At 41.3% G+C, this 25,485-nt stretch overlaps 1 protein-coding gene and 1 long non-coding RNA gene across 2 annotated transcripts in view; one reads left to right on the top strand and one right to left on the bottom strand.

Moving 5' to 3' along the window:
* LOC139078947 (NBPF family member NBPF6-like) overlaps nucleotides 1–10,452 on the bottom strand; it is a 23,507-nt gene extending 13,055 nt beyond the window's left edge. The window contains exons 1-4 of the mRNA XM_070591344.1: nucleotides 10,308–10,452; nucleotides 7,827–7,928; nucleotides 7,148–7,344; nucleotides 6,050–6,096 (exon numbers count right to left, since the gene is read on the bottom strand). The gene's annotated coding sequence lies outside the window, so the exon portion shown is untranslated. The remainder of the gene's footprint in view (nucleotides 1–6,049; nucleotides 6,097–7,147; nucleotides 7,345–7,826; nucleotides 7,929–10,307) is intronic.
* On the top strand, nucleotides 10,357–25,485 carry LOC139078948 (uncharacterized). Its single transcript, XR_011532156.1, has 4 exons — nucleotides 10,357–10,554; nucleotides 11,263–11,371; nucleotides 13,621–13,686; nucleotides 24,743–25,485. It is a non-coding gene; the product is annotated as an uncharacterized lncRNA (long non-coding RNA).

The following is a 25,485-nucleotide window of genomic DNA, read 5'->3' as shown; positions in this document are numbered from 1 at the left end:
CCTTGTTTCCAGCACCAGAGGAAGAGAACGACCATGACTGCATTCTATTGTCTAATTTGGTTTGCAGATGGGTCTTACTTAAATGATAAGCAAGGACACTATCAAGCTGGATATGCTGTTCAGCCTTGAGAATGCCCACTACTTTCTATTAACTCTGCTAAGCTAGTAAAATATCTCCTTCTACAGGCTCAAGAAATTGCCATGGAGGAAGAGAGACAAAGGTGGCAATAAAAGGGGGAATTTTGGATAACACTACACAGATGTGTTTTGGGTCTGATAATGAACCATAGTGCCTTTTGGAGCACAATTGCCACTGCTCTAGCATTTATACCAATTATGACCCAATGGGCACCTGAAAAGATGATTTCATGGGGAAAACAATACTTTTGGATACTTTTTCCCACAGTGGCTCATAAAACCTATACTCATTGTGCTATATGCCCAAAATTTAATCTAGGGAAACTATTACATGGGTCACAAGGCCACTTTCCCCTTTCTAAGGGACCCTTGGAGACACGGCAATTGGACTTTGTCCAAATGCCACCACCTCAAGGATATAAATATATCTTGTAATGATCTGTATGTTCTCACATTGGGTTGAGGCCATTCCTTGCAGAAGAGTGATGGCTTTAGGTAAATTGCTATTGGAAAGGATAATTGCTGTTTGAGAAATTCCTACCAAGTTACACAGTGACTGGGGAACTCATTTCACTGTACAAATAATTAAATCTATTTGTAATATTTGGCCAATAATGCAGCATTTCTACTGCACTTACCATCCCCAACTCTCAGAATTCGTGGAAAGAACTAATGGTACAATCAAAACTCAATTGGCAAAACTTTCAAAAGCATTTAATCTCTCATGGCCAAAAGCTCTTCTGCTAGTGCTCCTCAATCTCAGATCTACACCCTTTGATAAATATTGGCTGTCCCCTTTCGAGATAATAACTGTAGAGCTTATGCAATTAGATGAAGGAATGCATGAACCAACTTTGCTTAAAGGAGATATCTTAATTATTGTCAAAGTCTCATTGAGACACTTAAAAAAAAGGAAAGATTGGTAGCTTATTCTTTTCCCATTGAGCTCCTGGGAGACAAAGACCTTTAGAATCATGGACTTCCAACTGGAGACTTTATTTATTAGAAAAGACACCAGATAAAAGACTCTTTGAAGCCCTATTAGAAAGGACCATACCAGATACTTTTAACCAGTTCATGCGCTGCAGAACCAAAAGTTATAGACTCATGGATTCACATTTCTCATTTTTTTAAAAAAAGACTTCTCTGCCTAAGTGGGTTTCAGTTCCTATTTCTGATACCCAAATTCAACTGACCAATGCAAATACCTCCAAACCAGGATGAGAAGAAGACAGCATCTGAGTCCCAAGACTCTGGACTAGCCCTGTATTCCCAACCTTATATCTCCACATTTAAAGCTTTGTAATACTTAAACCATATAGCTATTTTATAAATGTTCCATTTAAGGTTTTCAGAATACTATCATACTTAAAGAAAGTGACTGATTTGGAACAGACTAGCCTCAAAGACCAGGCAATGATTGGGTGGGTCCTAATGGAACTCAGTGGTTATGTGGAACAAATCACTGGCCTTGGCTACTCCCTGGCCATCTAAAACACTGCACCCTGAGCTTCCCTTGGATGCAGGAAAGGATTCACACCGAGCTAACACTTGTTGCCAATCTTCCTCTCTTTAAGGCGAGAGAGGCTCCTTCAGCATTCCACTGGTGTGGCCACCTAGGGGATATATTTGTTCCTTCCTTGGGACTAGAAGATGTCATCTCACATGTAGAAGTCCTGACTAAATTTACTCAACAAGCACTTTACGACAGTCAAGCAGGAATAGCCTTATTAAATACTGAATTCTCTTTAATGAGAAAGGCTGTCCCTCAAAATAAAATGGCCTTAGATTATTTAATTGCACCTCAAGTTGATACATGTAGTCATTCAAACTGAATGCTGTGTTTTTATGCCTGATGAATCTTCCAATGTGTCATCTCTACTAACACACATAAAAATCAGGTGAATGGTGAGGCCAGCCCAGTGACTTAGTTGTTAAGTTTGGCATGCTCAGGTTCAGTGGCCCAGGTTTATGAGTTTGGATCCCAGGTGTGGACCTAAATGATTCATCAAGCCATGCTGTGGCAGCGACCCACATACAAAATAGAGGGAAGACAGGCACAGATGTGAGCTCAGGGCCACTCTTCCTCACCAAAAAAACAAAAGAGCTGAATGTCTTAAATGAATCTTTTGTAATTGCAAACAATGTAAATATAAGGAGTCATAGAAAAGTACATGTAGGGCCCAGCCCAGTGGCATAGTGGTTAAGTTTGCATTCTCTGCTTCAGCGGCCCAGGGTTCATGGGTTTGGATACCAGACCTGGACCTACACACTGCTCATCAAGCCATGCTGTGGCAGCATCCCATATGCAAAAAATAGAGCAAGATTGGTAAAGATGTTAGCTCAGCAACAATCTTCCTCAAGCAAAAAGAGGAAGATTGGTAACAGACGTGAGCTCAGGGCCAATCTTCCTCACCAAAAAAAAAAAAGAAAGAAAGAAAAACACATGTTGGGGCATGATACGGATTTTCTTACTAGTCACTTTCTTTTCCAATGAAAACTGAAGGGTATTGAGGTGAGAAGAGACATTTCATCCAAATGAGGAGGTCCCACAGGTACCTTCCCTGTTTGTGCTACAGAAGTGGGTTGAGTTTGTCATGCCTGCCTTAGGTTCAGTTATCTGAAGTGGGGCTAGAGTGATATGGGCATGTCCTGGGGACAAGGAATAAAGCATACCCCCTTGAATCACCTGATATTTGTTTTTCAAACTGAATACTGGATCCTCATTCAATTCATTTTTTCTCCCTGCATAGCCATAGAGGTGGAGTACAAAGAATATGGGTTCTACTTTGGAATTCAGTTGACGTTTTATCACATTGACAAGAGAGTACTCACTGTTAACATCTAGAACAAAATGGACTTCTAGCTTCTCAAATGAGCACACTATGGTGCTCTTATATGACCAGGCCAAGAACAACGGAATAAGTCCAATAGTATCCACCCATTGAGTCCTGTGGAATGGCACGCTCTGCCTTCTGTAGCAGCTCCTTGCTGAGCCTGTCAGGGTAGGGAGGACTTATAATTAACCCAAGAGTGATATGAAATCATTGCTTCCTATCTGGTTTCGGTGTAAGGCATCAGGTAGTGGTCAAGAAAGCAAAGGAGCTAACCTATTAAAGAGGGAAAAGTCTTTTATTTTTTTGTGGTACAGAGTGTGTTTGTCACAGTGCAGGAGATGGAAATGACAGTAGGTGCACAGTACACTGGCCAAATAACAAGGTGATGAGGAAAGAGACTGAATTATCTCTGTATGGTTCAGTCATGACTCATAACATACAGAGTCGTGTATCACCAGCTTTTGGTCTTTCATTTAAATTGCATTGAGTTTTCCATGTAGTGACCAAATGCATATAACTTTTGGGACACTCTAGTATCCTTGAACTCTCGTGCCATCAAGGCCTCTTTCTCTCAATATTATGGCATGATATAATATTATTGTGTACTTATTACATTTCTAAAAACAAGATACATGCAAACATGCTAATGCCAGACAGGTAGAAAGCAGATATGCCTTGCACTCTCTAAACCACACAGGAGAGAACAAACGAGTGTAGGAAAACATTGTGACTTATTAGTTCACCCTGGTAAACTGACCGTGGGTTGGTAAACTTCAGAAGTTAATAAGAAATGAGAAACAATACAAGTACCACAATGAAAACAGAAAACATTATGAAAAAGGATAATTCACGGGTGGCAGAATGAATGATATAGTTATATCCAGAACTTTCTGCTTTCCTCTGGATCTGTGGTCTGCAGATGTCACCATGAAATGAAAACCCACAATTATTCAGAGTTACTTGTAGGCAATTGGCTCTTATCCTTTCACCCCCTCATGGTCATTTCAGTTTTCTGCAAATAAATTAAGAGAAGGACTGTTGCATTAAGCAAATCCCCCTTCACAAGTGCTCAATTCTGTCTCCAATCCTAGCACAGGAACATAAATATATGCAGGATAATTACACATACTGTGTGAAAAATATTCCAGGAGGCCTTAGGTAGGGTCTTGTAGGAAGTCATTGGACTGGCTTTCTTTAGCCATTGGACAAATCTCCCTGATGTGATGGTCATCATCACAGTATCTTATGTCCTGAATGTGCAAATAGTTAAACATATCCTTTTTTCCAGAGATCCTGGGGGAACTACCTAGCTGCTTTCTAGAGGGTTTGTCATCGGAAATGCCGTTTGTTAATAGTTAGAGGAATTATACATTGAGATTAGACTGATGAGTAAAATCTACACACCATCATTTCAAAAGAATCTTCAGTGCTCTAAAGAAACAGTGGCCATTCATGGAGTAGGGAAGTCCCAGGGCCCTGCTTGCTTCAAAGAAACAGACAAATTATGACAGTGATGCTTATGTCTCGTTCTTAGATGACTTCTGAGATGAGATAAGGTAAGACAAGTGAAAAGAGCTAGACTTGATTGAGAGAAGTGAACCAAGGTAGTGACATCTCCAAAGATGTAGATAAGGCTGCCAACAGACTTGGACAGACATAGAAACTCAAGGGACATGGTTCAGGAGTTAAAATCAGAGCATTGCATGTGCAAGAAGAGATTCATCAAAATTAGGAGGTTCTGAAAGTCACCTTCTGTGCCCAAGTTATAGAGGTATATGTTAGTCTGGCAGGACTGCCCTGGGTCCAGTAACTTCCCAGTGGGACAAACATGAAAGAAGTGTGGCCTTAGACTAGGAATTGAACAAAATTCACCGACTCATGGAATGCTTTATCTCAAACTCAATCCTAGAGCCTGGTTCAAACCAGTATTTAAGTATAAGGTCTGCTGATGGGGATTACATCTCACAGTCTAGACAGGTTGTGGGGAACAAGGAATGTGGAGGCTACCCGGGAGACAAGTTGGAGATTCACCCCCATTTGAATGAGAGAATTCACAGGCTATATCCAGAGCAGAACTGACTTCCTGTTCATCAAATGCCAATTTGCCATCACTGTAAGGCTGGTAGCAGGCATACTACTCTTGGCAAATTGAGGAGTCAAAACACATTCATCTTCTGAGTCCTGCCGGACTTCCTTCTTTTCAACCTCCTGCAGCTCCATGCTGGGCCAGGTGGGATAGGGATGACAGAAGATTAAACTAGGAGGATCAGACACCATGGCATCTTAGCTGGTTTTGATGGGAGGTATAGGAAGTGGTCACAGAAAGCAAAGGTGGAGCTCCCTTTAAGAGGGAAGCAACCATCCTCCTATGTGAGGAAGAGAAAGTGGTGGGGAGTGAGAGAGACCCAGCACAGGTGCTGAGTGCACTGGCCACATAACCACCAATGAGAGATGAGACTCAACCACCCCAGTATAGTACAGTCACAACAGGAAGCACAAATGGAGAACCACACCAGGTGCTACCACAACATGCCTCATCACACTGAATTTAACATAGGATGCAAGTGAATACAGCTCTTGAGGCATTGTAGACTCCCAGAGATGGTGTGCCTTCTAGGCTTCTTTCTCTTACTTGTCACATGACAAGTAAATTTTTTTGTCTCAGTTCCTTTCATGTTTAATTTTGCTAGTTACTTCTTTACTAATTCCCTTGCTAGTCAGCTTCCTACCAAGGACCTAAGACCACTTATAGGAAGCAGATATGCATCTCATCCTGATGTCCAGTTCCAGGAGAGAATAGGTATTTTCTGTGTGTGCAGGAAATCTTAAGGCTGGTGAGTTCACCTTGGGTCATACATACATACAGAGACAACAGACACCCAAGTTAATAGGACCATTTCATTGTTGGCTGAGTGAATTAAATCAATAGAATCTACAGCTTTGCTTCTCCTTGCATCTGGCATCTGTGACTCTCTTGACCTCACTTACTATTCTTTCTGAGACCTTCTCCATATTTTACCCACCCATTACCAGCTCCAGATTATTCAATGTTACCTCTACCCACAGGTACGCACACTGAGAGTCTCTTGTGCTTGTTCATTTTCCTCATCTTCACGATTTTCTGCAAATAAATTCAGAAATGTCCAGTTGGCTATTTCCCACTTCACCCACTATAAACACAGTGGCTTCAATGGCCAGAGAGACATAAATATCTATGCTTAAGGTAGTATGGTCCTGAGGTCCTAATGAATTGTCTTTAAAGGATTGCCCTAGCATGGATTTCTGATCCATCAGGCAGTGCGTCTCTGATCTGGTGGATCACCATCATGGCATGCTCTGCCTGAAACTGGGCAAAAGTTTAAACTGTCTTTTTTTCTCATTTCACTGGATACATGTCCAGCCTTCATCTTGACACTTCTACTGTGTCCTCCATTCTGTCACAAATCCTGCCAAAGGTACAGACTCTATGTCCCTTCACAGCTCTCACATAGAATCGCCTTCTTTCTCTAAGGAGAGGAAAAACAACCGTGGTCCACATCCCTCATCTGGGGATTTCATGGACCCTCCAAATTGGCTTCTGTATGTCATCAAGGGAAATTCTTTCTGTGGAAAGTTCTCTAGTCTAACAACTTTCCCACTACCAACTTGTCCAACTGCACACAGTGAGGGCCTTTCTTTTTTCTGAAGCACATTCATAAATATTACCACATTTGATGACTACAGCTACCATGAATGGATTATTGGATCCATTTTACAGGTGAGGAGATCGATATGGAAGAAGGAAAAATCAATCTCTTGCCCACTGTCAGTAAAGTCAGCACTCGGGCTGGAGGCTGGGAAAGTCCATGTTTAGTCCAGGGCTCTTTTCGCTCTAATAAGCTGCCTCCTGTCATGTGCTCCTTTCTGTCCTCTAACAGTAGGCAGATATTGCCTCCTGCCCTAAAGGTCACAGTCCCTCAGGAAGGAAGTAGACACTTGGACCACTATGAGCTCCACCCTGTATATTTCTCCTCTCCGCTCCCACCTTGCCAGTCCTGTTCCTATCATGGCCCCAAGTGCGAGTGCAAACCAGGACAGTTTGCCAAAATATTTTGAGGGGAGGTGTGGAATGTCTCATGAGCCAGGCACCTTGGAGAGCAGCTCAGTGCACTCAGGGCCTGTGGCCACCTTACCAAGGCACTTGGCCAGTCTGCATCCCTCAGCCAGTTGTTCTGGGAAGCCCTGCCCCTGGTGGTGGTCAGGGTCATCGCGTGTGAGGAGGTCGCTGAGGTGCTGATTGAGCAGGGCTCACACTTCTCTCCCTTCCTGTAACTTGTGCTATAAATGAGTCAGCTGCTGCTCCTGATCTTGAATTAGGATATTGTATTCCCTAAGGTGGGACAGAAGAGAAAATTTGAGAGTCCAAAGGGATGAGTGATAGATTCTAAAGATTTTCAAGAATGCTGGAAAGAACACGAGAATGACAGGGTCAAGGAGACAGCATTCTTCTGAAGGAAAAAATGACAAACTGTAGAGAGTCAGGAGGTGATTGTGATTAAAGGCAAATGAAGTGATGATGGTGCAACACTGTGAATGTACCAAATGCCACTGAATTCTTCACTTGAATTGGTGAGTTTCATGTTATGTGAATTTCAGCTTAATAATTTATATTTCTGAAAAAGAATGAGTGATCCTCTGAATAAATGGAGTCCATAATTTTCCAATTACTTTTCTCTAATTGTTTTATAAATATTTGTGCGCATGTGCCTGCCATGTACATTTCTGCCTTCTCCTGGCCCAAAGTTGCTCCTCGCCCTACTTCAGAGATTCCTACACCTTCCTGCCAGCCTCCTCCCACTTAGCCCTCCTTACCTGAGCTTCTCAGCCAGGATTGACTGCTCTGCCAGCTTCCCTCCTCAAAATTTAGCTTGTCCCCCAGCATGGATTCAATGATGTCTTTGCACTCTCCACACTCTGAGAAAAGACAGAGAGCCCTGCCTCAGTGGAAAGCTGGCCATGCTGCTGTGGTCACTGCCTTCCAGGGAGGAGGTAGGGTCCATCCCCAGGACAGACATAACCCCAGTACCAGGCTCTACGCTGGGATTTCCCTATCTTATTCCTCAGCCTCCCAACTACTAACGGCATTGAGTTACTTCCCATTTTAAAGCTGAGGAAAGAGAAGCTCTAAGGCACAGAAAGTAACTAGACAGATTAACTCGTATTTGGCCAGGTCAGAGTTCATATTCCCTGAGACTGACCCCAAGTCAAGGAAAATTTTACCAAGCCTTGCAGCCTCTTAAGTGAACGCTAAGCAGGCACATGGAGTAGCGATTGCCTGTGTGCTTGGGAAGGTCCTGTGGACTATACCGACTGTTGGTTCCCTTGAGCTCAGAAATCCAAGGTCAAGTACATCAAAGATAAAAAATTGGATGTGGATCAATTCTGTAAAATATAATGCATTAGACCCCAAATTCCTGAAGGGAATATGCACAGATACTAATAAAGTTTGTGTTAAATTAAAAGCAGTGGAAGGAGGAACTAATAAATATTGTTTACTCTGTGCCAGCAACTGTTCTAGGAGCTTTACAGAAATAACTCATGTGATTCATTGCAAAAACTCAAAGAAGTAGGCACTATGAGAGCACCACCTTAGCAAAGGAGGACACTGGGGCACAGAAAGACACACAACTTGGATCTGAGCCCAGGAAGACCGGCCCAGAGTCCATGCTCTTCACCACTGCGCCACGTTACCTCGACACCAAGGTCTTAAGTGGTATCTTTCTTCTTCATCATTTCCAAAATTCGTTTCCTACATTTATGCTATGATTACAAGGAAAGATTTAAATAAAACTTAGTTTGTCCTTTCCTGAAAGCTCATCTCTTCATTTTCTTAAATGGTATTCTTCAATTTTTACTCTTCTCTGTGTCAGTCGTTTTTAATTACCACCCCTCACCACCACCACCACCATGGCTCATTGTAAAACAATCATAAGAAAATGACACAAATTCAGGCTCCGAGTCGTCAAGACTCCTTTTAATCACTCTATTGTGCATGTGCCTCCATTCTCACGATTCGTCACCACAGCATCCTCTTACTGAACAGGCAATCAAGCTCCAATTGTGAGGCTGACTGTGAAAGGGAAGGACGTGCCACACACACTGGCTTGGGATTTTCCTGGGGCTGGTAGTCTCCCCGACTTATCCTCATTTTCACTTTGGCCTTGTCTCATAGCCCAGACTCCCAGGGTCACCTTGACCTACTGGCCCTGAAGCCAGCATCCTGTATCCCCAAAGTTTCACCAGCTAAGAGAGAGACAGACGGCATTGTACAGGATCTCTAATTTCCACAGAAACACCCTCAACCTCACCACAGATGTCAAATGGCTTCCTTGGACTCAGGAAGAAGAGTTTGTGTCCTGGAAGCAAGGCTTCCCTCTCACCAGGGTATTCCCTGTCTTAATGCTGTCACTCATGGATACCACAGTTTAAGTGAGGAGCAGACTCATCCTTAAGCTCCTTCAAAGCAGGTACTATCACCTGTTTTCCCCAGTGTGGACTATCATCCCATTTCCTCAGTGTGACTAGCACAGGGCTTTACCAATGGGACCTCAGAGAAGCTTGAATTGATGGAGTTCACTAGTCCCAGACACTGAGGCCAATAGCGACACAGGATCTGACACAGTACAGAGAGGATGCTGAGAGAAACAGTTTAGCCCTTTCCTGAGAGGAACAGGCAGTTGTGTGGCAGCACCAGGAATCAACATCTGGGACTTTAACTCTAATCACACCCTACACCTCACTGCAAACCTGGAAACGTTGCTAAACTCTTTGTGCCTTAGTTTCTCTATCTCCAGAAAACTGAGGGTAAAATACCCACTTCTACCTTTCCTGGATTGTGGTCAGAATGAAATTTATTTTGACAAGGAGAATAGAAGATCAAGTCTGGAGAGTTTTCAGTTCCTTAGAGGGATGGCAGTGATCATTTATCCCTTTGGTGGCCATGACCCTGTAGGACTTAGTGTATTTCTGCAGCTTGGTGGCCAGGGAGTAGGCAGTAGCTTAGGATACAAGGAATTTCTCCATGAGGTCTTGGAAGTCCTACTTGCTTTTTGCCAGCTGGGGAGGCAATTCCTGATTGATTTCATGGGTGGTCATTTCTGCTCTCAGATCAGGCAAAGCACTAAGACATACTGCCATGGTGACATGTGGCAGAAGAGGTAGAACCAGTGACTGGGTAGAGAAATCCAAACATGTAACAGGTTAAAAACAAGTGTAATAAAATAGCTGTCATCAGCCAGAGGAGTGATGATGCAGGAATTCTTAACTTACTGTTGGGAACGACTTGATCAATACCTCACAATACTTGACAGTCCATAACTGCAAAAACAAGGGTCAAGATGCCAGAGCTCAGAGCTGAAGGCACTGCCTGTAGCTCAGAGTCAGACAGGAGTAATGGAGAGAGGACCCGGTGTTCCAGTTAGTAGTCTGGAGTTGCAATAACAGAATTGGAAGGTGGGGGGTGTCAAGGAATCTTAGGAGCCCATGCCTTCCTGTTGCCTAGGCCAGGCTGATACACAAGGCTGCCTGGTCTCTTCCGAAGGTGATTACCCCTCAGCAGCCACTCTGAGTAGTTGTCTGCCCTTGTGCTGATACCACTGATCTATCTCTTTCCAAAATGTATCTAATAATAATTCTCACTGTTCATTCTTGCGCGTATACAAAAACATCAAGGCAGAAATAATTTCCCAGGAAGCGTTATTTTCTTAAGGGTTGTCATGAAGTCACCCTACCTTCTCTTTAAATTAAAACAGATCTCAAGGCTTTTACACTCGTGAAAGATGTCAAACTTTTAGACTCTCGTAATGTTCTTCTCTGGGTCTTCCCACTTGTTTCTATATCCATTAAAAAGCGTAGGACAAAAAGCAGAGTATAATACTAAGTGAATGAATAATTATTTTTTAAAAAATGTTTTCTATCCTGACTCTCCCAATGTGCTTCTTCCTCCATCCTTGTGTTACATTGGCTTCTTATCCCTCACTGGGACAGCATGTTGGCATTTCATTAAACAAGTCAAGTGTGACATCTCTACTTCCTAAACTCCTCTATGTGTGGGTTGTTTTTTGGTTGTTTTTTTAAATGTCACTAAACAGTACATTTCATACTTGTCAATTATGGATATCATTCTAGTCCCACAAGAGCTCTTTCCAAGCTGTCAAAATTTTATATATATATATTCTTGAATATATGTAGTAGCCATCTATTTTGGAAAGACTTGCAAACCTGATGATATTTCTTTATGTTTATTCAGTCCACCGACATGTTGAACAGACAGGATCGAGAGCAGTTTATATGGAACATTGCTTGATAGATCTCTCTGATGCCATTGACCTGTGGCTGTACTCCTCTAACAGAACATGGTACGTTCAAGCTCATGGGTCAGGGACGGTTGATGATCCACAGCGTATGTGTGCAGTGGGGTTTGGAGACATAGAAGCTGAGGTTGAGAAGAGAGGGTCAGGCAGGCAGGAGAAAGTGATGCCCTGAACCCCCTCTCACTTTTTTGGCATCCATTCCCACCCAGGTCTTATGAGTCTGAGACTTGGGAGACCGCTCTAGCACTGGTCTCCAGTTTAGCTGCTGGACTTGCCTGAGTTGAGGGAGCAACAGGTGTGACCCTGTACCACTGAGCATTTCAGTTAAGGTAAAGGACAGAGGACTGCATCAACAACTTTTGAAGCTTATCTTCTCCCCTTCCCATGCCATCCTCCTGCGGCACTGTGTAATGATATTGGTATGTGAGATCCATCAAAAGCTTTAAAGAAATTTATTTTCTGGTGTCTGTGGGACCTGATATTCTGTGGGAGAAAGAAAAATTTGTCAAATTCCTTCACTTTAAAAATAATAAGGGGGCCAGCCCTGTGGCGTAGTGGTAGTTCGGCAGGCTCCACTTCGGCAGCCCAGCTTCACTTCCCAGGCACGGACCTGTACCACTCATTGGCAGCGACCCTCACCCAAAATAGAAGGAGGTTGGCACAGATGTTAGTTCAGGGCAAATCTTCCTCAGAAAAAAAAAAAAGAAAAGAAAGAAGAATGATGAAACTGAAGCCTCACAAAAGTAACATGACTTGCTTGAAGTCACTCAGGGATGAGTTTTTTGCAGTGCTAATTAAAATATCATAATAAAAGTACCAGTTCATTGAGTGATATTGTGCCAGGCATTTTGCTAAGCACTACACACATATTATGGCATTTTATTTTCATCATAATCATTTGAGGTAATATTATTGTCCATAAATAAAAAGTAAGAAGTCTGAAGAAGAGAAACATTAAACAATTTATTTGGCCAAATTAAAATAGGAAAAACACTTTTTATTCACAAGAGCCAGTAGGTGATTACTGTGTGTTTTGCAACAGTAAGAGAAACCTGTTTTATCTTCATCCTGCCTTTGTCATATTTATTGCTGCTCTTTCTCTCTGTGACCTGGCTTTGCTTCTAGAGCCCTACGTTGTGCTACGAAACCATCTCCACACACTGTCCAAGAGCAGACGTGGTGGCTGGGCTCTTCTGGAGGTGATGGGTTAGGTCGTCCGTTACAGTCTGGAGTCAAGAGTGACCCATATTTGTGAATGGGTAGCTGCTTTCCCACCTCATTGAAGTTGGCATGACGTCAAATGACAGGAAAGGATAACGTCCCTTTGAGTCAGGAGTCATGTCTCAGTGACTGTAATCTACTGGGCTGAACTCTCCTGAACTTGTCTGGTTTCCTGTCAAGTGGCTAGAATATTTAGAAGATTTTCTTACTTAAACATCTCTGTTGAAGTTTGAATTTAGCAATATGATTTACTTTTATAAGATAAGAGGTTTGGAGAAGACTGGTCCCATCAATGAACAAAAAGGTTAAATTTAACTTCCATTCAAAGCAAGCTTGAATTTGAAGTTAGGGCTCTCACTGTTTTCAAGGTGGGCTGTCAGCTTCTCAGGCATATGTCCCCAATGGCTTGCCTCTCTGCTGAACTGGGATAAGGTTAAAATGGGGTCAGATGGGCTAGGTCCCCTTCAATTCTGGGGTCCACCAACAGTTTCTCCTCTGCTTTAGAGACTAGATGGAAAATATGCTGCTTGTTCTGCTTTGTCCTATTTTTGTGTTTTGGGTAAAAGTTATATAGCTCAGTGTTTCCTAACCCCAGGTGGGTCATTATTAGAATCAGCTGGGAGAGTTAATACAAATTCAAGTTCATAATCCTCATTTGTAGCAATTCTGATTCTGTGGGCTTAGAGGGGGCCTGGAATCTGTTACTCAAATGTGAAGTCAATTTGGGGACCCGTTGATATCATCAATCTTCCTTAAGGGTTTGTGCCTGATTATTTCATATATATTATTACTTCTAATCTTCACAACTGACTTGTGAGGAAAGCGTTACCATTCCCTGGTTTGCAGATGAAGAAACCAAGGCACAGAGAGGTTGTGTAACTAACACAAGGTCCCTCGCTCTAAGTGCTGGCGCCAGGTGTCAGGGTCCCCCTCTACCCCAAACCCCCTTCCCACATTTTCCAATTCACTCTGTGTCAGGTCTTTCCAAGGAGGTGCTTCCTTTGCCTGTACCTCAATTCTACCGAAAACTTCCTGAATTTAATGTTTTCATCTGATATATTTCTTCACAACAGGCTAACAGCATCCTGTTCTGGCCACTGGCTGTTAATTTGAGACACGTTGCTTAATGAAAATACAAGGTATGGAAATGTGCAAGACACATTGCTTTATTAATATTATTGTGATGATGATGATGATGATGATGATGATGATGACAGCATAATTCAGACATCATAAAATTCACCATTTTGAGTATAATTCAGTGACCATAAGTCTATTTACAAGGTTGTGAAACCATCACCACTATCTAATTCCTGAGTATTTTTATTACCTCAAAAAAGCAAGCCTAAAGTACCTGTTGGCAGTCACTCCCTGTTCCTTACCTTCTCCCAGCCCTTGGCCATCACTTATCTAATTTCTTTCCGTACGGATTTGCCTATTAGAGACGTTTATTCTAAATGGAATCATACAGCATGTGGCCTTTAGTGTCTGGCTACTTCACTTAGCACAATGTTTTCAAGGTTCATCCATGTCTTGGCGTGTATCAGTACTTTATTCTTTTTCTGCCTGAATTATTTTATTTTATGACTAACCTATATTTTGTTTATTCATTCATCAGTTGATAGCCATTTGGGTTGTTCCTACTTTGGGATACTATGGAGAATGCTGCTATGAATATTCATGTACAAGTTTGTTTGGACCATATGTTTTCAGTTCTTTTGGGTATATACCTAGGAGTGGGATTGCTATGTCTACATCACCTCTATATTTAATCTGAGGAACTGACAAACTGTTTTCCAAACCAGTTGCACCATTTTACATTCTCACTAGAAATGTCGACTTTGTTCTTTTCAAGATTGTTTGGTTATTCTGAATTCCTCGAAATTCCATATGAATTTTAGGATCGTTTTTCCATTTCTGCAAAAAATACTATTGGAATTTTGATAGGGATTGCATTGAATTCATATATCATTTGGGGCAGTATTTTCATGTTAAAAATATTAAGTCTTCAGGGCCAGCCCAGTAGCACAGCGGTTAAGTTCACACATTCTGCTTCGCTGGCCTAGTGTTCACGGCTCAGATCCCGGGTACAGACCTGTGCACCACTTGTCAAGCCATGCTGTGGCAGGCGTCCCACATATAAAGTACTGGAAGATGGGCACGGATGTTAGCTCAGGGCCAGTCTTCCTCAGCAAAAAGAGGAGGGTTGGCAGCAGATGTTAGCTCAGGGCTAATCTTCCTCAACAAAATATATAAATACACACACACACACACACACACACACACACATATATATATAGTCTTCCAATCCATGAATACGGATGTTTTTGTATTTATTTAGGGCTGCTTTAATTTTTTTAAGCAAGGTTTTATAGTTTTCACTGTATATGTCTTGTGCCCCCTTGGCTAAATTTATGCCTAAGTATTTTATTCTTTTTTTAAATTGTGGTCATAATAGCTTACAACATAATGAGATTTCAGTTGTACATTACTATTTGTCATATAACATATAAGTATGCCCCTTCACCCCTTGTGCCCACACTCCACCCCCTTCCCCTAGTAACTACGAATTTATTCTCTTTGTCCGTAAGTTTGTTTATATTCCACATATGAGTGAAGTCATATGGTGTTTGTCTTTCTCTGTCTGACTTATTTCACTTAACATGATGCCCTCAAGGTTCATCCATCTGGTTGTGAATGGGATGATTTCATCTTGTTTATGGCTGAGTAGTATTCCATTGTATATATAAACCACATCTTCGTTATCCAATCATCTGTCAATGGGCACTTGGGTTGCTTCCACGTCTTGGCTATTGTGAATAATGCTGCAATGAACATAGGAGTGCGTAAGTCTCTTTGAATTGTTGATTTCAAGTTCTTTGGGTAAACACCTAGTACTGAGATAGCTGGATCATATGGTATCTCTACTTTTAATTTTTTGAGAAATATCCATACTGTTTTCCACAGTGACTGGACCAGTTTGCATTCCCACCAGCAGTGGATGAGTGTTCCCTTTTCTCCACAACCTCTCCAACATTTGTTGTTTTTTGTCTTAGTGATTATAGCCATTCTAATGGGTGTAAGATGGTATCTAAGTGTAGTTTTCATTTGCATTTTCCTGATGATTAGTGATGTTGAGCATCTTTTCATGTGCCTATTGGCCATCTATACATCTTCTTTGGAAAAATTTTTGTTCACATCTTCTGCCCACTTTTTGACTGAGTTGTTTGGGTTTTTTGTAGTTCATTTGTGTAAGCTCTTTATATATTATGGAGATTAACCCCTTATCGGATATATGATTTGCAAATATTTTCTCCCAGTTGGTGGGTTGTTTTTTCATTTTGATCTTGGTTTCCTTTGCCTTCCAGAAGCTCTTTAGTCTGATGACGTCTCACTTGTTTATTTTTTCTTTTGTTTCCCTTGTCTGAGTAGACATGCTATTCAAAAAGATCCTTTTAAGTCTGATGTCAAAGAGCGTACTGCCTATATTTTCTTCCAGTGGTTTTATGGTTTCAGGTCTTACCTTCAAGTCTTTGGTCCATTTTGAGTCTATTTTTGTGCATGGGGAAAGATAATGGTCTACTTTCATTTTTTTGCCTGTGGCTGTCCAGTTTTCCCAGCACCATTTATTGAAGAGGCTTTCCTTTCTCCATTGTATGTTCTTGGCTTCTTTGTCAAAGATTAGCTGTCCATAGATGTGTGGTTTTATTTCTGGGCTTTCAATTCTGTTCCATTGATCTGTGTGTCTGTTCTCATACCAGCACCATGCTGTTTTGATTACTATAGCTTTGTAATATATTTTGAAGTCAGGGATTGCCATGCCACCAGCTTTGTTCTTGTTTTTCAGGATTGCTTTGTCTATTGGGGTCTTTTGTTGCTGCATATAAATTTTAAGATTCTTTGTTGTATTTCTTTGGAGAATGTCATGGGGATTCTGATTGGGATTGCATTGAATCTGTAGATTGCTTTAGGCAGTATGGACATTTTAACTATATTTATTCTTCCAATCCATGGGCATGGAACATATTTCAATTTCTTTATCTCTATTTGATTTCTTTCGGTAATATCTTATAGTTTTCTTTTTATAGGGCTTTCATCTCCATGGTTAAATTTATTCCTAGGTGTTTTATTCTTTTTTGTTGTGATTGTAAATGGAATGGTATTCTTGAGTTCTTGTTCTGTTAGTTCATTATTTGAGTATAGAAATGCTACTGATTTTTGTAAGTTGACTTTGTACCTTGCAATTTTGCTGTAGTTGTTGATTATTTCTAATAGTTTTCTGATGAATTCTTTAGGGTTTTCTATATATAAAATCATGTCATCTGCAAACAGCAAGAGCTTCACTTCTTCAGATCCTATTTGGATTCCTTTTATTTCTTTTTCTTGCCTGATTGCTCTGGCCAAAACTTCTAGTACTATGTTGAATAAGAGTGGTGAGAGTGGGCACCCTTGTCTTGTTCCTCTTCTCAGAGGGATGGCTTTCACTTTTTCCCCATTGAGTATGATGTTGGCTGTGGGTTTGTCATAGATGGCTTTTATCATGTTGAGGTACTTTCCTTCTATATCCATTTTATTGAGAGTTTTTATCATGAATGGATGTTGGATCTTCTCAAATGCTTTCCCTGCATCTATGGAGATTATCATGTGGTTTTTGTTCCTCATTTTGTTAATGTGGTGTATCAGGTTGATTGATTTGCAGATGTTGAACCATCCTTGTGTCCCTGGTATGAATCCCACTTGATCATGGTGTATGATCTTTTTAATGTATTGCTGTCTTCAGTTTGCCAATATTTTGTTCAGGATTTTTGCATCTATGTTCATCAGTGATATTGGCCTGTAATTTTCCTTCTTTGTGTTGTCCTTGTCTGGCTTTGGTATCAGGGTGATGTTAGCCTCGTAGAATGTGTTAGGAATATTTCCAACTTCCTCAATTCTTTAGAATAGTTTGAGAAGAATGGGTAATAATTCTTCTTTGAATGTTTGACAGAATTCTCCTGATAAGCCATCTGGTCCTGGACTTTTATTTTGGGGGAGGTTTTTGATTACTGTTTCAATCTCTTTACTTGTGATTTGTCTATTCAGATTCTCTGTGTCTTCTTGATTCAGTCTTGGGAGGTTGTACAAGTCTAAGAATTTATCCATTTCTTCTAAAGTGTCCAGTTTGTTGGCAAATAGTTTTTCATAATATTCTCATAATCTTTTGTATTTCTGTGGTATCCATTGTAATTTCTCCTCTTTCATTTCTAATTTTATTTATTTGAGCCTTCTCTCTTTTTTTCTTAGTGAGTCTGGCTAAGGGTTTGTCAATTTTGTTTCTCTTCTCAAAGGACCAGCTCCTTGTTTAATTGATTCTTTTTATAGTCTTTCTTGTTTCAATTTCATTTATTTCTTCTCTAATTTTTATTATTTTGCTGCTTTTACTGAGTTTGGGCTTTGTTTGTTCTTCTTTTTCTGATTCTGTTAGGTGAAGTTTAAGATTGTTTATTTGAGCTTTTTCTTGTTTGTTAATATGGGCTTATATTGCTATAAATTGCCCTCTTAGGACCACTTTCATTGCATCCTATATGAGTTGGTATGGTATGTTTTCATTATCATTTGTCTCCAAATATTTTTTTTATTTCTCCTTTTATTTTTTCAATGACCCATTGGTTGTTCAGCAGCATGTTGTTTAGTCTCCACATTTTTGTTCCTTTCCCTCCTTTTCTCTTGTAGTTGATTTCTAGTTTCATAGCATTATGGTCAGAGAAGATAGTAGATATGATTTCAATCTTCTTAAATTTATTGAGGTTTGCCTTGTTTCCCAATAAATGGTCTATCCTTGAGAATGTTCTATGTGCACTTGAGAACAATGTATACTCTGCTGTTTTTGGATAGAGCCTCTCTCTATATCTATTAAGTTCATCTAGTCTAGTTTTTCATTTAATCCTGCCACTCTGTTTCTTTTGATTGCAGAATTCAGTCCATTTACATTTAGAGTGATTGTTGATATATGAAGGCTTAATACTGCCATCTTATTGCACGTTTTCTGGTTCTTCTGCATATCCTTTGTTTCTTGTCCCATGTATATTGGGCTTCAAATTTGATTAGGTAGTTTTCTATGTTGGTTTTCTTCATTTTCTCCTTGTTTATCATATATGTCTCTGTTCTAATTCTTTGTTTAGTGGTTACCATTAGGTTAGTATAAAAAGTCTTGAAGATGAGATAGTCCATTTTCTGATTGCCTTTTATTTCTTAGATTATACTGATTCTGTCCCATTCCTCTTTCCCATTTAAGTTATTTTTGTCATATCTTATTCCACCTTATGTTGTGAGTTTGTGGTTAAGGTGATGATATAATTTTTATTTTGGTGTCTTCCTTTTCTTTATCCTTGATGTAAGAGTTAAGTGTTTACCAACCTGATCTGATAGGGAGCTGCTGATTTCTGATTGTTGCATACCTATTCAACTCCTTGCTCAGGGCTTTGTAGCCCCTTTCCTGTTTTTCCTTTTTTTTCTTTCAGGCATGAGAGCCTTCTTGAGGATTTCTTGTAGCGAGGCCTTATGGCAATGAACTCCCTTAGCTTTTGTTTATCTGGGAAACTTTTTATTTCTCTGTCATATCTGAAGGAGATTTTCACTTGATAGAGTATTCTTGGCTGGAAGTTTTTGTCTTTCAGGATTTTGAATATATCATTCCACTCTCTCCTAGCCTGTAAGGTTTCTGCTGAGAAATCAGCTGAAAGCCTAATAGGGGTTCCTTTGTAAGTCATTTTCTTCTGCCTTGCTGCCCTTAATATTTTTTCTTTGTCATTGACTTTTGCCAGCTTTACTACTATATGCCTTGCAGTAGGTCTTTTTACATTAACATAGTTGGGAGTTCTGGTAGCCTCTTTTATGTGGATTTCCATCTCCTTCCCCAGGTTTGGGAAATTCTTGGCTATTATTTCTTTGAACAAGTTCTGCTCCATTCTCCTTCTCTTCCCCCTTATATAATCCTTATGTTGCATTTCCTCATTGAGGCAGGTATTTCTCTGAGAGCCTCTTCATTTCTTTTTAGTCTTAGTTCTCTCTTCTCCTCCCTTTGAAGGATTTCTATAGTATTGTCTTCTAAATTGCTAATTTGGTCTTCAATATTGTCAGTTTTGTTGTTTAGGGAGTCCAGATTTTTGGAAATCTCATGCATTGTGTTTTTCATCTCCACACTGGTTCTTCTTTAAAGTTTCAATCTCTTTTGTGAAGAAGTTCCTGAATTCGTTAATTTATCTTTCTCTGTTTTTTTGTAACTACTTGAGTTTTTTTATGATAGCTATTTTGAAGTCTTTGTCATTTAGGTTATGGATTTCTGTGTCTTCAGGGGTGGTTTCTGGGTACTTGTCATCTTCCTTCTGGTCTGGAGATTTAATATACTTTCTTTATTTATATACTTTGCTTTATTGTGTGTATTGTTCCCTCCACATAGCGTTATTATCCGGTCACTGCCGCTGTGTGCCTCCACTGGGTGATGATCAGGCACTGTGTATTCTGGCCCAAGCATGATCTGGGGCTCCCCAGCTCTGGCCACAGGCTGCTTTTCTCACTGTGTGATGCTCTGGCTGATGGCAGATCTAGAGCATTTGGCAGGAGGAGGGGTGCTCTCCTTCCCCTGTGCTTCCCCCAGCCTCCACTTCTCATTCTGTGCGGAGCTCCGGGTGATAGCAGGACTGGCATGCCAGGTTGTGAAAGGAGCACTTTCGTATCCTTGCATGCCTCCTCCAACTGCTGCTTGTCTCTCTGTGTGGTGCTCTGGATGCTCATGGGGCTCCACCTGCCACTGCTTCTCTCTCTGTGTGGTGCTCCCAGCAATCATGTGACTGGAGCACACTGCTGGAGTGCCAGGTAGGAACAGAGTGCCTCTTCCCAGCTCTCCCTCTAACTGGCCCCTCTCTCACTGTGCCGCTCTCCTGGCGAATGTGGGGCTGGATCGTGAAGCTGGAGCGCCAAGTGGGAATAGAGCACCTCTCCTCAGCTGTTCCCTTCCTCTAGCCATGGCTCCTCTCTCTCCACAGAGCTCCTGCTGAACAGCTTCACCTTCTTCAGGAGGATCCAGCCTCACCACCATCTTCAGGCATATGGCTGTGTTGGTCTCCCAGATGTCTCCTGTGTTGTGTGTCCTCTGTTGGTGTCCTGTTGGTTGTATTTTAGAAAGGAGAGTCCAAGGGAAGAGTTCACTCTGCCACGATGCTGATGTCACTTGAGAGAGATCTATTTTATTCTTTTTGATGCTATTATAATTGAAACTTTTTTGTATAATTTTATTTTAAAAATACTTAGAAATATCATGTAGCTAGAAGTTTTTATTGACTATATTTAAAAAGCATTGTCCTTCAAAAGGAAAATTTAAGCCATTCACATGTACTGTTGTAATTGACAAGTTTGATCTTGCTTATAGTGTTCGCTCGCTTTTATTTATTTAACATCCAAGGGCTGGAACTCAGCACTGTAAAGACCAACTCCATTCTTGCTCTGCTGATGCTGTTTCCAGCAAGAGAGAGAAAGCTCCCTTGCTCTTCCTTCTCTCATCCTGTTTGTTACAGGGACCAAGTGGTTTTGCTCTTTTGATTGTCATTGTGATTTTGAAGTTATATATTTTGATTTTTATACTAGTATGGAATTCTGTTTTCTCCTTTTTATGTCAAGAATATGTATTATCTGCTTATCCTCTATGTATAAGTTAAGCTTGTTTTTATTCTTTACTTCATCCCCAATTTCCTAGTTGTAGTGACAAAATCTATTATTTTATATCATTCATTGCTCTTCTTTTCATATGCCATGAGTTCTCTTTCAAGAATTAGTCCTGTGATTACATTTAGTTTCACATCCATATTAAACATAACAATTTTGGTGACTCTGTTTAACAAACTAGTTTTGTGCCTCATTACAATTTCTTTTATTTCTTTTAAAATAATGGATTTTTGGGAATGATTCTTTTTTCAGGAAGTATATCTACTTGGAATAAATTTTGGGTTCTTGCTGGTGTACCTTGTAGATAAATGATACCTTGACTGAGGACAGAAATTTTATGGCACAGTATTTTCTTGCAGAACACTAATTGTATGGAAGAGATATTTGATGCCAATATTAATTTCTTCTTTTTCTGTTTATTTTATCTATGGATAGTTGTAGTATTTTTTTAATATCTGAATTTTATAAATTGCTTCCATAGAGGGCCAGGGCCCCTTTTCATTAATCTTGCATTTGTTTTGTAAGCCTTTAAGATTCAAACAATCTCTTCTTTTTCTTTCTAGTCTGGGAAAATATATTCCATTATGTGCCAATTAATGACTCACACCTTTCTGCTTTCTTCTCTTTTTCTCAAATGTAGATGTGTGTGTGAGTGCATGTGTGTGCATAATTTCCAGCTTTGTCCTTGATTAATTCTGAAGAATTTAATCCTATTTTCTCATAATCTCTTTGGATGTTTTCAGGATTCAATCTCCTGATTATTTTGCTTTTTAGACTCCAAATTTTTTATCCAGATGTAAATTTTCCCAATATTAGATCACGAAATCTTACAAATGCTTCTTGTTGTTTTGTAGATTCTGTATTACAAACACATATTAGAGATTTCTAATATCCTGTTTTGAGCTTATTCTCTTGTTTGTTGGAGTACACTGATTTGTAGAGGAATATTTCTCAGATTGGTCTTTTATTGTCACTTGTTGTATCTTTCCTTATATCTGGTGATGTTTTGATTTGCGCACCACAGAGAGAGCTCTAGGATTATTCACAATGGGAGGTGAGAAGGGATTGGTGAAGAGATCGTGTGGAAAGCTGTTAAAATCTCCCAGGCTCAGACCAAGTGAGAAGCGGCAAATTTTGATTTATCCTACTTTCAACTTGCTGGATCATAGGTACAATAGCTTGGATAGAATAGAAGGGCCAATGACTGATGGCAGTTTTTTCAGGAAGATTTAATACAGATATCTTTTTTTTCTCTTAATTAATTGTGGCAACTGAAAATTAGGACACACTGTTTAATGCTTCCTATGAGTTGAGGCAAAGTCTTCCAGCATGGGCACTTGTCCCAAGGAAAAGTCCAGAGCGAGAACTCCATTAACATCCTCACTATGTGCACTTTCATACTTATATTTCTCAGAGCTGCTGTTACATTTATGATTTACCTGCTTCAGGGTCCTCCAACTCAGCCCTAGTACTTGCTGATCTCAGCTAAGGATGTTTGCACAGTAAAACCAGCATTTTTCCTTTTACTTATTTGGCAGGCTGGTCCTTTTCATCCAGTGAATATCTTACTGGGTTTCATATGTACCACCTTTGGCAGGAGCACGGTGCCGTCCTCTGTTTATAATACAGATACAGATTGCTCCTTCTTTTTCACGTTCTTATGGTCATATGCCAGTATTTAAACTACCATCTCTATCCAGAAGTCCTATTGCTTACTTTTTGAAGTATAGGTGGAAATAGTCCAGTTTGTCTAAGACTGGGTCAGAGACTGACATTACTGTTCTGGGACTCATATTCCAGAGATAGTCCTCCCAATTCACCCTTCATTACAAGAATAATTAACTGTTCATCAAAACTGGGTATCTGTGTTTATATGCACCATGCCATTGAAGAGTTCTGAAGGAGTTCCTTATGATTTTCTGCCGGGAAAGAAGCAGAATTTTGGAGGAGGTGTAGAGCTCAATTTGTTGCTGCTCAAAGTGTGGTCTGAGGATCCCTGGCATCCAGCACAGGCCTTGCAGGGCACTTCATCTCCAGCGTCTTCCCCACTCCCACAGCCACGCTATGGAGACCGCATGACGTGCCCATGCCTGAAACCCTGCAACTATCCTGGCAGAGGCCTGGTATACGGATGGCTCTGCAAGGGGAAACCCCTGCAGTGGACAGCAGTGGCCATCCAGCTTTTGACCAACAGCATGTGGTTGGACTCTGGCTCTAAATACAGTAGTCAGTGGGCCAAATTGTGGGCTGCCTGGATGGTGTTGACTTGTGAGCCCAATCAAATATGTCTGTGTGTGGACAGTTGGGCAGCCTATAAGGGGCTCACCCTGTGGATGGTACAATGAACATGACAAAAATGGACTATTAATGATCGCCTGTTGTAGGGGGCAGAACTCTGGGATAACATCTGGCAGTGGGTCTGAGGAATGATGATAACAGTGTACCATGTGTCTGCTCATTGGGTGACAATGCCACCAGGGAACAAACAAGCAGACAAGTTAGCTCGGATTCGTCTCCTGGAAAAAGTGCCAGCTGAAAGAACGGTAGAGTGGCTACACAACAAGACCGGACACAAAGGAAAAAGGACCCTATGGCTACTGCCAAGGCCTGAGGCCTCCCCCTACTTTATGCTGATGTGGGGAAAGTCTGTCAGGTGTGCCCTTCCTGTTTCTTACAGAGACCCTGGGCCATTCTCTGGGACACAGGCCAAATTGCCAAAAACATCCAGCCTGCTCAACACTGGCAGGTGGACTACACTGGGCCTTTGCCTCTTTCTAATGGCTGTCAGTATGCCCCTACTTGTGTGAACATGTCCACAGGAATGCTCCAGGCATATCCCAGCAAGAGGGCCACACAAAGACCACCATAAGGGACCTGGGACACCTCTGTGCTGCATATGGTGTTCCCATGGACAGTGACGATGGTATATGTTTTACTGGCCACCAGGTACGGATGTAGACTGATCAGATGGACATACATTGGCATTTTCACTTGCCATACAACCCCACAGCTGTGGGGCTGATGGAACAAATCAACAGCTTGCTGAAACAACAACTAAGAACAGAAAGCAAGACCCTAGCCCACTGGACAAGGCGCCTGGCAACTGCAATATATCAACTAAATAAACATGAGATGCACTCAACCAGGTGCATATCAGATGTTGACACAAAGACCTGATATGACGATACCTCTATAGACAAGGGCTAATCAAAGAGAGAAACTACAACCACAGATGGGCACTTAGAACAACTTGCTTTTTCTTCTGCCACAGAACTCCCTACTGGGACCCACATGGTCACTTGGCCCTGGGACTGACAGGTGGGGCCCCACTGGTACAGTCTCTTTACCCCTTAGGGGACAGGCTTAGAAGAGGATATCACAGTAACACCTCTAATTCCACAAGGCCCTTTCATCCTTTCCCTCTGGTGTGTCTTGTTGGATGGTCGTGACCTCCCTGTTCTATTCCCCTCTAAACATCTTACTTTTTGTCCTTAGGACAACATCTGCCAACCTTTTCACTGCTTGGACACACACGGTTGCTGGCATACAAAATCGCTCCAACTGCTGGGTATGCAGCGAGCTGCCTCTCTCTTCAACCATGGCGTTACCACGGTGTCTCCAAGCTGCCAATGCCTCTGACTGGAGAGCCCTGCGAGAGTGGAGGATTGTTGCGGACTTTCCCATTTCTACGCCCCTCCACCTGATGATGTGTTTTTTTTGGTGTCCTTGCCTTTTCACTACTCTTTTATTTTCATGTTGTGCTCTCTATTATGCTGTTGCGGTCTCAAGCTACAGTGCTCCTCTCTGTTTCTGGCTCAAGGGAAACCACGGAAGACTGGCATGATGAGATTGTCAGGGCCATTCGGACAATAGCGGGGTAGATAATGCCAGTGTGCCCCTTTAAAATCACGTGTCCTTGAGGCTCCTTGTCTGGGCTATGTGCCAGCACTCACAATGATAACAGTCCTGGGCTTGCCCAACCCAGCTGTTATCTCACGGGAGAGTTAGCACCAAGACCCTGGTGGTCTGAGGGAACGTGGAGGGCCTTGTGTGTGAGGGTCTGGTCCTTGTAATGCAGGTCATACAGGGATGACCCCCTTGGCAAGCATGCAGCCCTTGTTCCTCTGCCTACTTAAGCAAGCCTCTCTCAGGGGGTGGCAGCAGATGCACATTTCCTGTCCAGCTGGCCACCACTGGACCTTCCCTGTAAGTGACTTCCTAATAAACCTTTATGTCTA

The sequence above is a fragment of the Equus przewalskii genome, chromosome 23 (assembly GCF_037783145.1).
Source record: "Equus przewalskii isolate Varuska chromosome 23, EquPr2, whole genome shotgun sequence".
NCBI lineage: Eukaryota > Metazoa > Chordata > Mammalia > Perissodactyla > Equidae > Equus > Equus przewalskii.
This window is presented reverse-complemented; position numbering and strand designations above follow the sequence as displayed.